General features: G+C 39.9%; 1 protein-coding gene across 14 annotated transcripts in view; it reads right to left on the bottom strand.

Annotated features, from left to right (window-relative positions):
- The window catches only part of tws (protein phosphatase 2 regulatory subunit tws), a 129,418-nt gene that overhangs the window by 93,489 nt on the left and 23,271 nt on the right, over positions 1 to 12,658 (bottom strand). The window contains exon 1 of one of the 14 annotated variants that reach the window (XM_067761708.1): positions 9,386 to 9,454. The exons of the other annotated variants lie outside the window; for them this stretch is intronic. The gene's annotated coding sequence lies outside the window, so the exon portion shown is untranslated. Of the gene's footprint in view, positions 1 to 9,385; positions 9,455 to 12,658 lie in introns of those variants that run through there. 14 annotated transcript variants of the gene reach the window in all.

Here is a 12,658-nt window from a genome sequence, read left to right on the forward strand (position 1 = left end):
TATTAAGCACACATATAGTAATAGGAGTAACGTGCCTACCAATTTTCATCATGATATCTTCAACGACTGCCAAATTACAGCTTGCAAAACTTTTAAATTACCTTCTTTTAAAAGTGGGTGGTGCCACGCCCATTGTCCAAATTTTTTCCAGTTTTCTATTTTGCGTCATAAGGTCAACGCACCTACCAAGTTTCATCGCTTTATCCAGCTTTGGTAATGAATTATCGCAGTTTTTCGCTTTTTCGAAATTTTCGATATCGAAAAAGTGGGCGTGGTTGTAGTCCGATTTCGTTCATTTTAAATAGCGATCTGCGATGAGCACCCAGGAACCTACATAACATATTTCATCAAGATACCTCAAAATTTACTCAATTTATCGTGTTTACAGACGGACGGACAGACGGATGGACGGACATGGCTAAATGAATTTCTTTTTTCACCCAGATCTTTTTTATATATAGAAGTCTATATCTATCTCAATTAGTTTATGCCGTTACGGATTACCGTTATGCGAACAAAGTTAATATACTCTGTGAGCTCTGCTCAGCTGAGTATAAAAAGATATCATCGTACAGTAATTGAATCGAATATGTACTTGGCATAAGAATTGGATTGAGACCGACGGGATGAAGAAAAACAAATGAAAAAAAACACCCATACCTCGACTGGTATTTGATATTGAAATAAGAATGTGAAGATATTTTACGTGGCGGGGTATCTGAAAAAAGAAAGAATTTAATCTGTTCGAATTATTGTACAAAGAGGCAAGAAGCAACGGCTGTTCAAATTGTTGTGGTCTACAATAAGTGGGACTAGATAACTATAGCAAAATTGTGAATATGAACAGCTTTTTTGGCAATCTGTCGGAGAAACCAGAAAACATCGCCTGTGCGCGTATATTGCATTGACATCAGCATGTTCAAATAAAAAACAATGCAAAATAAACACATGGCTGAATACTTGAATACCTTTAAAGCCCCGTCACATAAGCAGTTTTTCATATAGATGCCTTTAACATGATGCCTTTTATGAGCAGATTGTTCGTATTTAGGTAAATATTCTGCTTATTTGAAACCTTCTGCTAATGTTCGAATCGCTAAACTGCTGAATAAATCACTCCAATATTCAGTAACGAAATATGGTATTTATTTAGATTACTTTGAGAGTAGTACTTCACAATTAAACTTCACAACCAATAGCGTGCTTAAATCCAACTGATTACTGATTGTTCAGCTTGCCATGCTTTTATACTCTTCGTTGCTTCGTTCGCATATTTCTCCAAAGGTCTATAACTCATGTACCTCCTGCTTGGTAATTAGTTATATGAGTACATGCATATTTGTAGTTTATAGCCATATGCGTGTGTATGTGTGAGTAACTACTTCGGCTGATGACCACATCTGTGTCTGTGATATAGCACTTCGTTGCCTTCTATGTATGTGTATAAATGATGATTTATGTATTCATGTACACCAGCGTGGCTCGCTTTAATATTTTTGTTGTTGTGTGATTATTTACTAACAGCCTAGTGATGCTAATATTCGTCAGAGTATGTTTATGGAGAACGGTAAATTGAGCAACACTGGCGCCATCTGACATGAAAAAGTAGCCAACTTGGAACTTTTCTTGTAAGCAAAGCATAAGAAGGCTTTGGAAATTGTTTTGGCTAATTGTGCTGGCACACTTTCCAACTGAAATTATTTTTCACACTCGTTGGTAGGTTAGGTTAGGTTGAACTGACCGGTCCATGAGGACCTTACATAGACTGAATAAGTCCGTAGTGTTGCCAGAAGTTGGTTTTAACGACCAAACTGACAAACCCTATCAAAAACCAGGACCTATGTTATAAAATAACTCCGCCCTCTTGGCAAATACTAGAAGCTTCCTAGGATTTAAGCCACTTGCTGCTTCTAGATCTGACAGCTGTATCACTCCTAATAGCTGGAGTCTTAGCTGGTAAGCGCAGGGCAAGAGGACAGAACGTGCTCGATCGTTTCCTCCTCCAGCCCGCACTTCTTACATCTTCTATCACTGACCAAGTCTAATTTAAAGGCATGTGACGCCAGAAGGCAGTGTCCAGTCAGAATACGCGTCATGAGTCTACAGTCCTCTCTTTTTAATGATAGAAGCAACTTTGTTAGTCTAAGGTTGTAAGACCTGCACATAATTTTCGACACTTTACAGCCCCGCGCCTGAACCCACGCCTTTCCTGCTTGGTCCATCATGTGCACCTCTCGCTTTCGCTTAGTTTCGCCCAGTCTAATTGGGACGTCTACGGTGCAAGCTTCAAGGGATGCGCCCTTTTTAGCTAATTCATCCGCTTTTTCATTCTCATCTATTCCCATATGCCCTGGTACCCAATATAGATGTATGCTTCTCCCTGTCCCGATTCTCTCCAGAGACTGCTTACACTCTAACACGCATTTAGATGCTGTGCTATGCGAGATTATTGCCTTAATTGCTTGACTGTCAATATAAAAGTTAACACGGTTGCAGCTTAAGCTATTCTCTTCCGGGGTTTCTACTGCTTTGGTTACGGATAATATTTCCGCTTGGAAAACGCTACAGTAATCCGGCATCCTGTAGGATCTGTTTATTTCCGGATCAGCACAGTATACCGCATACCCTACTCTTTCCACTACTTTGGAACCATCTGTGTACACATGTATCGCCCCGCCCGCCATTTGAGCACGCTTGCGTCAACCATCCACCTCTATTGTGGCCTTAAGATCGCGCTCGAAGCGCAGATAGGGAATCAGGTAGTCTGTTCGTCTTGTGATTGATGACGCTATATGGCCTTATATAGCCATATGGTCGGCGCTCAAGCTGAAGCAGAATGGCATACAGTGCAGCTGTCTGAGTTGTTTTCAGGGCTCCCGTAATGCTAAGCATTGATAGTCTGCATACACCCTCTAATTTTTTGAGGTAGGTTACTTTTTGTGTGGCTTTCCACCAAACAAGAACTCCATAGTATAGGATAGGGCTTACAATCGCTGTAAAAACCAATGAGAAAGAGAGGGCGATAAGCCCCACGTACACCCCAGCATTCTTTTACGTGCATAAAGTGCCGTTGAAGGCTTCCTCACCCTCTCCTCCACGTTGAGCTTCCATGACAGCTTACTGTCTAGGATGATTCCTAGACACTTTATGCAAGGTTTCTCCTGTAGGGTAACCCCCCTAACTTAGGCCTGTATGAATATCCCGAAGCGCCCGATCCATCAAAGAGCTAATCGTTGGAAGGCACTTTCCACTTATGACAATTGCAACGTCATCCGCGTAAGCCGTAAGTTTTACGGGTCCCTCATCAAATCGCCTGAGCAGTTGGTTGATGACCAGCGTCCACAGCGGAGGTGATAGCACCCCTCCCTGCGGCGTTCGCTTGTCCACTGATTTCGTGGCGTCGTACAATCCCCATTGTGATGTAATCTTCCTGCAATTTAACATGCAGCCGATCGATCTGGTTAAGGCTGGATGTACTTTAAGGTAATTAAGACTATCCATAATCGCCCATTTGAGACATTATTGAATGCCCCGGATGTCTAAGAAGACTCCTAGAGCATATTCCTTATATTCCAGGGCTTTCTCTACGCTTATTACCACCCTATGCAATGCGGTGTATACCGACTTGCCTTTGGTGTACGCATGTTGTGTTGTGGAGAGCAGCTTTTCATCCACGTTGGACTTTATGTACACATCTATCAGCCTCTCAAAGGTTTTGAGCAGAAATGATGTTAAGCTAATGGGTTTATAATCTTTGGTATACACGTGACCGTGCTTTCTCGCCTTTGGTAGGAAAGCTACAGGAGCAGGTCTCCAAGAGTGCGGTACATGATTCAGTCTTATGCACCCATCGAATATTATTTTAAGCCATTCCAAAACCGCCCTACTTGAGACTTGTAGCATGGCCGGGAGTATAGCATCTAGGCCCGGCGATTTAAACTTTGAAAACGTCTTCACTGTCCACTCGATCTTGGTATCGGTCACCAAGCCCAGCACTACCCGCTCCGTGATCGAAGCGTGAGTGCTGTCTGCTGGCTCTTCTAAACCATCACCCGATGGGAAATGTGTATCGAGAAGCACCTCAAGGGATTCCTCACTATTACGTGATCATTCCCCGTTCTCTTTCTTTATTAGTCCCTGGACTATATTTCCCTTTGCTAGGACTTTGTGCTGTTTCGCTGGAGCACTCTATGTCCGTACAGAAATTTTCCCATGAGATTCTCTTCGCCCTAGAAATTTCACGCTTGTAGATCCTCAGTAGATCCCTGTACTCGTCCCGACATGCTTCGCTTGGCGCGGTCTTTTCTAGCTTAAACATTTCTTTTACCTGTCTTCTTAGAAGACTCAGCTTATTGCTCCACCATGGCGGCTTTGCTTTTCCTCTGAATCTTCTTAGAGGGCAAGCTTTGTTATACGCAGTCATAAGCGTCCTAATTAGGAATTCATTAGACTCCTCCAGTTCTTCTTTGGGTTGTCCCAGTTTCGTTTCTACCTGTTTCTGGAATTTAGTCCAGTTTGTTGACCTAGGGTTTCTAAAGGTTCCCCTCTTCTCTACCCTCTTTAGGGGGAAGCTGAAGCTGATATACGCATGGTCGGAGAAGGATGATCTATCAAGAACCATCCAATCATACCTTGATATATCACGTTCGGAGCACAGTGTAATATCCAAAACATTGCTGAATGTTGGACCAATGTATGTAGGAACATTTCTTCTGTTGGCTATCTGCAAATTGGTTTGCAGGATGTAACTAAATAGAGATTCGCCTCTCTCGTTCGTATCTGATCCTCCCCACGCATTATGGTGCGCATTTGCATCCGCGCCTATGACCAACCGCCCTTTGCGTTCTTCGTCCTGTACTAGCCTCTTGCGCTCCATCGGTGGAACTTCCGCAGCATGGGCCATGTAGCAGGATGTCAGGATAAGTGCCTGCTTATTCCGAGGTCCTCAGTAGTGTAATTAGGCAGCATATATGAATGCAGCTGTTTCCTTACCATTACTACAGATCGCAACCGTCCTTCCGTTTGCGCATAGTAAACGCCAAATCCGCACGCGCTAAGTCCAGAAACCTTTCCTCCCGATGAAATCCACGCCTCCTGGATCAGCGCCACGTCAAACGAACCCTTCACAAGGGTTAGGAGGAGTTCGCTCGACGCCACTTTACTGTGTTGGAGCTTTATCTGTAGGACTCGCAGCACCATTGGCTGTTTGTCCCCCTCCAGCACCTTCGTCTTGACGTCGCCGTCCTCCCCTTGCCTTTTGGTTTTGAGTGTTCGAAGCCCCCTTCAACCTTATGTAAATGTTGTGCCCGGTGTTCCTCTGTGCGACTCACAGCACCATCTGGCTGTTGGTTCTCTTCTAACACCTTCGTGGTGACGTCGGCTACCTCCACCTGTCTTTTTTCCCTTAGGCTTTTGGGGTCCTTTTCGACTTCGCCCACTTCCAGCGTGTTAGGATTTTTATCCCCGGGACTTCGTTTCCTGAGTCGCATATAAATTTTGCCTGTACCAAAGGACATTTTTCCAAGCTGCGTGTACAATATATCCTCCGCCTGCTTGTTTATTTGGAAGATGTAGAACTGGCCTTCCTCCGTAGGCCGAGATACAGTAAGTACATTCCAATCCTGTGTCGGTATGTTCGGATTCTGATTCTGCAGAGGTCGCAGTGTATCCTCCGACTTCATCACGCATGGTATCCATATCTTAACTTTTGGTACCGTGGGAATTTGCGCTTTATCCACCACCTCAAACCGCGCGTTCGTGCCTTGCCTTTGGAGGTTTGGAACCACTTCCTCCAGCCACCGCAAGCTCGCGATGTTGTCGCACGGTATCATCTTCAGCTCATTATACCATCCACCCGAATCAAAGGTTGGAAGGGGCTTACTTGGTTGTTCCCGCATCATCCTAAGCATTAAGCTAATAAGTTCCCTTTCTACAGATCTCCACCTTTCAGTAGTCATCTGTCCGAAAGGACTGCTACGATCAACCAGCGCCACAGTCAGTGAATGCTTTGCCACATCACTCATCTTCTCGGGAAAAGCCGGAGTCTTAGTGTTAACTCCCTTTGGCACCTCCGAGAAAGGCGGAGTCTTAATTTTAACTCCCTCCAGCACCTCCGAGAAAGTCGGAGTCTTAGCGTTATCGCCCTTTGTCTTATCTCCTACTTCCGTAGTTGGAACTTCCCTATGACTCGCAGCTTTCGAGGTAGTTGCTACCTCGCTATTGGGGCCCATCTGTCTTACATCTTTGGGCCTACTTGTCTTGTCTATGCGACTGCCCTGCCTCGCGGCTCTAGGGCTGGGTCCTTTCTGCCCCTTGAAAGAAGGTTTGTCGCCTTCCGATGAACCTTGCCTCTTCATTCTGCCATTCGACGCTTCTTCCTCCTCGTACCGGTTGCAGAACTGAAGGTTTCTAGCAGCGCTTCGTGAGCTGCCTTCGACCTACTTCTACCGCCTCATGGGCCCATTCCAAGCGCTCGATCTCCACTTCTGTTGGGTCGACCACTGCTCCTAGGCGTTGGACAATTCTTAGTGCTGCAAGGTACTGCGAGAGAGCTCTTTTACTTCCACTGCTCCGTACCCTTCTCCACTCTTCTACTCCGTTTTCATTTGTGTGCTTTTCCAACACGGAGTTCATTGAATCAGCACTACTCTCGCTCCCCGAGTCCGACGCATCGCTTAATGCGTATTCGTCGTCCTTGGCTTGCGACTAAGTCCTCCTCTTATCATCCTCCTTATTACAATTTGGTAATGAGTCGTTCAACTTGGTCGTACGACCACCTGCTCGACAAGGCGGGCTCAGCGGTCCAGTATTATATACGGGGAAAGAACCGTCAGCCACAGCAGCGCCCCTTACTGTGGTAATGCCATCAATACTTCCCGAGGTGGCCCGGTATCGGGAAGGCTCCGTCCGAATACAGCCGAATTTATCCCCTAGCTGCAAATCGTCCAATAGGCACGGTCCGCATAACACCCTGGATTAGGGGGTTGGCAGTTCTTGGTCACCGACATGCCGCCGCCCTCCTATGAGGCGAAACGGCGTAGATGCCAGTCCTAAACAGCTCCGCCTCATAGTCGGGCGCTATGGAGAACGGCTAAGCCCTCACGCCAACGACAAGATGCCTACCCTAGTGAGGGCCATTCGTTGGTAACTTTTCTAACATTTTTCGCGATTCAAAGCTGAAATATTAAAATCGAATACGACACAAAATAAGTTAGCAAGTATTTGTGTTGTAAAAGAAGAATGTTTAAAACAGCGCTTCGCGAAATTTTGTATGTGAATGGGCAAGGCGAAATAAGCTTCAATTGCCAAGTCTGAAGTTCCTTCATATTTATAAACGCAACATCTTGGTTGATTGTTGCGATGTTACTGGAATGCATAGGGGTTTTTCGCATGCTAACAGAATAATAAGTGTGAGTTTTTGAAATTAATACTTTTTAATTGCTCAGTGGAACAAACATTCGTGTAGTAAGCACGTTGTTTTATTAAAACCAATCAAAAACATGCAAACATATCTGTACCCACCTGAAAATACGGGTACCGGTGCGTATACGTAACACTTTTATATCTACATAGAAGCATACGAGTTTAACTAATATTTATTTATTTATGTCAAAAGTACAGCAGAGACAGGAGATGTTTTTCCAATTTTAATCGAATTAGCGGTTTGGGACTAGTTAAGTCCAAATGTAGACAGCAGAAACTTCAAAACTGCCAAGGTTTCTGCAGGAAACATTAAAATTTATAGAGAAAGGGGTCAATCCATTTTGCCAGAGACAATATCTATCATAAACGAAACTGCTAAGATCGCTCTCCTGTTTGATAATGATAAACCTATGACGGAATATATTCAGAAAAATTAAGAGATCTTAATGCAAAATATGTAAAGCCTTTTGGCCTCGGTCCAAACGATTTATATGGACTGCATGGTAAAGTTTACAAATATAAGCTACTTATTCAAGTTTTGTGTGAAAAAATACAGAATACAATATTCTAGAGGTATATTGATCTGAAAAATTAGAGGAGTGGCGTTTGAGAAACGCAAATGCTTCAAAACAATAAGCAATAATGTATGCGTATTGAATCTTAATTTACTGTCAAAGTAAACCCCTATATATTTTATTTGAACAACCACGGTAAGGCATGTTTCCCCCTTAGGAATAGCGGGTCTCCAACGGTTTAATCAGATTTGATTATGCCATTTTATGGCTATTGTTGATATAAAATCATATAAATAATTTTTTACATACACAAATGTAACAAAAATTTTATATTTAGAGCACATTTTTCTTGGTGGCAACGTACGAATGGGAACATTTATAAAATTTGTTTTTTTTTTTCTAGATTCGATAGCTTCACTGAATGAAAGTTGTATGCTAAATATTGCAAATCGTACTCCAAACAACTAAAGACAGTATTGTCTTTGCGGAAGATCTTATACCTTTCCTGAATGGGTCATAACATCTGAACTTGTATAAAGTATATTCGTATATACATGGGCTATTCACGAAGGCGTGCTTATCAGGTTTTTTGCTTATGTGCTTTAATTTTTTACTCTGTTATCAGAACAATTTTTTTTACATAAACAGAAAACGTTTTTAATACAGAATATATATATTATATAATAGAAAACAGATGTAAGGGATGTTTTTGATAAAACACAAATTAATACACGGTTGAAAGTTTAAGACTTAATCGAAAAATTTTTTGTACCATATATATGACCAAGCCAAATTTGGTTTAATATTCAGATTATAAAAACAGAACTGGCCTTCAGTTTACAAATAGACAAGTCTTCACTTGCAGCTATAAAAAAGGCGCGGTGGCTTGGTATCGAACCGACGTAACCCGTTCGCTCTATCCACTAAGCTATCATTTCTGTAAAGCAAAACATATTTGACACTTCATATTTGTAACGAAATTTTGTGTGCTGCAATTTTCACAAATGAAAATTTACATTTTTAGATTTTCAGCAGTAAGTTTAAACTTTTGGAATTTTGTTTTAAAACTAAAGGCGTAAACAAATTTCTGATTTTAGATATTTTAAACTTCTTGGGTTTTGTTTTAAAAAAATTTTTAGATATTAAGTAACTGAATAATATTAAAAAAAAGTATTAAGATTAAGAGAACTTTCCTATTTCGGCCAAAAAAGTTTGGAAAGTTGCTTTAAGCACTTAAGTACTCGAACTCGGCGGATACATTCTAAAATTGTTTTTGGTGATACGCTCTAATGTACAGTTATATTTGAATATATAGATAAGCATGTATAATGTATAAATCATGTGCTTAATGGCTAATTTTAAAAATGGTTAAGAAAAATCAATATCGTTATACCATTTTCACTTAGTATCTAAAAATATTACACTACATAGATTAACAACCCACCTACCTATTGGTATATATGAGCGTATGTTTGCAATATAAGGCCGGTTTCAGTGCGGAGCGTTTGGTTATCGGGCTAAAGTTAAAATTCGATATATAAATTATTTTTATATATATTATATATATTTTTTTTTTTTTTTTATAAATTATAAAGTAGTCTAATAGCGATTTCACATAGGATGTTAATGAAATAATTAGTCAAGTTTTCTACATTAAAGCCCTTATTGAATTCAATCTTCCATACAAAATACAAATTCTTGTGTAGCTTAGACCACGTTTACACATGCCCTAATCTATAATAGATAATGTAGGCGTTCACATATATCCCATCCCTAGGAACTACATTACCAGCTGTAACATTTTTACGTTTCTATTTTATTTCGTGCTTTCATTAAGAGATGACAGCCTAGAGGTGGTTCTTTTTATATACAAACAAGTAAGGAAGGCTAAGTTCGGGTGTAACCGAACATTACATACTCAACTGAGAGCTTTGGGGACAACATAAGGGAAAATCACCATGTAGGAAATGAACCTAAGGAAACCCTGGAATGTGTTTGTATGACATGGGTATCAAATGGAAGGTATTAAAGAGTATTTTAAAAGGGAGTGGGCCATAGTTCTATAGGTGGACGCCATTTCGGGATATCGCCATAAAGGTGGACCAGGTGTGACTCTAGATTGTGTTGGTACGATATGGGAATCACATGAAAGGCGTTAATGAGTATTTTAAAAGGGAGTGGCCCTTAGTTGTATATGTGAAAGCGTTTTCGAGATATCGACCAAAATGTGGACCAGGGTGACTCAGAACATCATCTAATTTATTTATATATGTAATACCACGAACAGTAGTCCTGCCAAGATTCTAAGGGCTTTTGTTTTCGCCCTGCAGAACATTTTATTTTATTCAACTTAATATGGTAGGTGTCACACCCATTTTACAAAGTTTTTTCTAAAGTTATATTTTGCGTCAATAAACCAATCCAATTACAATGTTTCATCCCTTTTTTCATATTTGGTATAGAATTATGGCATTATTTTCATTTCTCGTAATTTTCGATATCGAAAAAGTGGGCGTGGTCATAGTCGGATTTCGGCCATTTTTTAGACCAAGATAAAGTGACTTCAGATAAGTACGTGAACTAAGCTTAGTAAAGATATATCGATTTTTGCTCAAGTTGTCGTGTTAACGGCCGAACGGAAGGACAGACGGTCGACTGTGTATAAAAACTGGGCGTGGCTTCAACCGATTTCGCCCATTTTCACAGCAAGCAGTTATCGTCATAAAATCTATGCCCCTACCAAATTTCACAAGAATTGGTAAATTTTTGTTCGACTTATGGCATTAAAAGTATTCTAGACTAATTAAATTAAGAAGGGCGGAGCCACGCCCATTTCGAAATTTTCTTTTATTTTTGTATTTTGTTGCACCATATTATTACTGGAGTTGAATGTTGACATAATTTACTTATATACTGTAAAGATATTAAATTTTTTGTTTAAATTTTACTTTAAAAAAAAATTTCTTAAAAAGTGGACATGTTCGTTATCCGATTTTCCTAATATAGCACACATATAGGAATAGGAGTAACGTTCCTACCAAATTCCATCGCGATATCTTCAACGACTGCCAAATTACAGCTTGCAAAACTTTCAAATTACCTTCTTTCAAAAGTGGGCGGTGCCGCGCCCATTGTCCAAAATTTTACCAATTTTCTGCTCTACGTCATAAGGTCAACCCGCCTACCAAGTTTCATCGCTTTATCCGTCTTTGGTAATGAATTATCGCACTTTTTCGGTTTTTCGAAATTTTCGATATCGAAAAAGTGGGCGTGGTTATAGTCCGATTTCGTTCATTTTAAATAGCGATCTGAGATGAGTGCCCAGGAACCTACGTACCAAATTTCATCAAGATACCTCAAAATTTACTCAAGTTATCGTGTTTACGGACGGACGGACGGACATGGCTAAATAAATTTCTTTTTTCGCCCAGATCATTTTGATATAGAAGTCTATATCTAACTCGATTAGTTTATACCGTTACGGATTACCGTTATGCGAACAAAGTTAATATACTCTGTGAGCTCTGCTCATCTGAGTATAAAAATCGGCATATCTAAAACTTGTTCATAATTACAGATTACTGAAAGGTGAAATTTGTATAGGAAATCTAGTTATTTAATTACCGATTAGGAGAATGAAGATAATCTCGTTATATGTTAACTAGGTATTATTCGAATTATCGTGGTTTGTAAAGATTCCAAGTCTAATTCGTTTTGTTTTAATTTTTACTTAACAAGAAGCCATTTTCGAGTTTTACTTTGAACTTTTATTATAAGGGAGGGTCGAATTGCAATTAGCTAGACAATAAAATGTTATAACATAAACTCTTTTATTTAATAATAAAATTAAAAATTGCTTCAAATAAATGTTTTTATACATTCAAAAAAAGCAATACCGGCAATCCCCGATTAAATCATCAACTCTTTTTACTAATCTACTCTGATTGAATACCCCTGTACCAAAATTTCATAATTTGCTTATACAATACTTATAGAAAAACTACGGCGTTCACATGACTTAACACATTGACCTTTGAATATACAAACGTACGTTAGTATGTATTATACTAAAATAAACAAACATTAGATTGAATGTAATATATTGGCAAACTACTGCCAAAATTGTCTTTAACGAATCTCAAAAAATGGGAACATATCTTGATAAAATCTGTCTAGCGAAGTTGTCATGGATGTGGATAAAGTAAGGGAGTAATCAAAAATTATATAGTAGGCAAAGTTGCTGCTTGGCATCACTGGTCTTTGACTTGTCTCTATGGACAAGATTTTTTTCTTTACTGGGTTTTATTGCCGGCCCATGGTCCAAATTGAAACAAAAAGTTCTACTTTTCTTGTCTGGTTGCTAAATCAAAAAAGGTTTATTTTTTTCACAAAAACGGAATAATATTCAACGAGCATTTTGAAGTTACTTGGATGCTGTTATACGTGGTGGTTGTGCAAAACTATCCAATAAAAAATTACTTATTCTTCTGTTTTATAAGTCTCTTAATATAGGCGGGCGATATTTAGATCCACTATGATAGGCTTCGCATCGTTGAATATTAAACTTAGCTGTTTCATTTTTTTTTTTGATTTTCAGACAGCGTGGATAAACGAAAAATGACACTGAAGATGGCACAACGCCACAATGCCACAAAGTTTGACAAGGGATGGCGGAAAATCGTTAAATTAAGTGTTGTCTAACCCAAATTCAAACGAAATCA

The sequence above is a fragment of the Eurosta solidaginis genome, chromosome 1 (genome assembly GCF_040869045.1).
Source record: "Eurosta solidaginis isolate ZX-2024a chromosome 1, ASM4086904v1, whole genome shotgun sequence".
Classification (NCBI taxonomy): domain Eukaryota; kingdom Metazoa; phylum Arthropoda; class Insecta; order Diptera; family Tephritidae; genus Eurosta; species Eurosta solidaginis.